The following is a 1,219-nucleotide window of genomic DNA, read 5'->3' on the forward strand; positions in this document are numbered from 1 at the left end:
AAAAGAATTAGTTTTCTATAAAATGTATTGTTACAGTTAATTAGTAAATAATGTAATTATTTAGTTAGTAATTACAGTTTTTAAAATTTGTCTAGGTAGGTACCTACTCGTATTAGTATTTAGTAGTTAGACTACACCAAAATGGTAAAATTATTATGTTATTTAATAGATGTTGAAATTGAAGATTATGTTAAAATGCCTGTGATAGATTTAAATGAAGAAAATGGTAAATAATTTATTTAAAAATTAAAATATATATATTTATTTTGATAAATATTTTTGTTGATAAATACTGAAAATAGTGAAACTGTTGAAATGTCTGCATCAGTTACGCATGACAATGATAAAGAAGAAAATGGTAAATTATTAATTTTAAACTATAATTTTTTTAAAATAATTTAAATAATCCTTGCTGATAGATACTGAAACTGTTGAAATGTCTGCGTCAGTTACGGATGACAATGTTAAAGAAGAAAATGGTAAATTATTAATTTTAAACTAAAATAAAATAAATAATATATTCAAAATGTATTGATTGTATTATTCTGAATAGATTATATTTTGATTAGTTTTTCAAAGCTTTATTACTGTTAAATGTATTTATTTTCATAGTAAACTTAATAAATTATAATATTTTCAGTTTTAAAATCTGAGATAAATTTTGATGTGCCAACTGTTAGCATAACAGACATAAGTTTTGTAGATCCAAGCTTAGAGCCAGGTAATTAATCTTTTCCGCCTATTAGGCACTGTTAATATTTATTTTATCTATATAAATATTTTTTTAGAAAATGGCAATTTAAATAATTTGTTTGATAATGATCCAGCTCAAATTTGTAACATAACTAATTTAACATTTGCAATTACTTCTAAAATATTAGAACTGTGACCTTGTCAGCCTGAACCTATTGAACTACCTGGTGGGAATTATCCCCAAATCAATGACCATAGGTTTCTGAAAAGTTTATACTATGTAATATTGGCAGATGGGTCAACAGTTAAGGAGATTGGTTGACATATTCCAAATTTAAGACCCGAATGTACTGTATTCATTGTATATTATTCCCTGGACGTGGTAAAGAAAAACCAAACAAATCATGGGTCAAAGATGGTTTCCAAAATTGGTCTTCGTGTACACAAAGCAGGGCTTCAAAACGTTATTATAACGTTATAATTTATAACGCTATAACGGAAAAAAAATGAAAAAAACATAAACGAA

The sequence above is a fragment of the Acyrthosiphon pisum genome, chromosome X (assembly GCF_005508785.2).
Source record: "Acyrthosiphon pisum isolate AL4f chromosome X, pea_aphid_22Mar2018_4r6ur, whole genome shotgun sequence".
NCBI classification, from domain to species: domain Eukaryota; kingdom Metazoa; phylum Arthropoda; class Insecta; order Hemiptera; family Aphididae; genus Acyrthosiphon; species Acyrthosiphon pisum.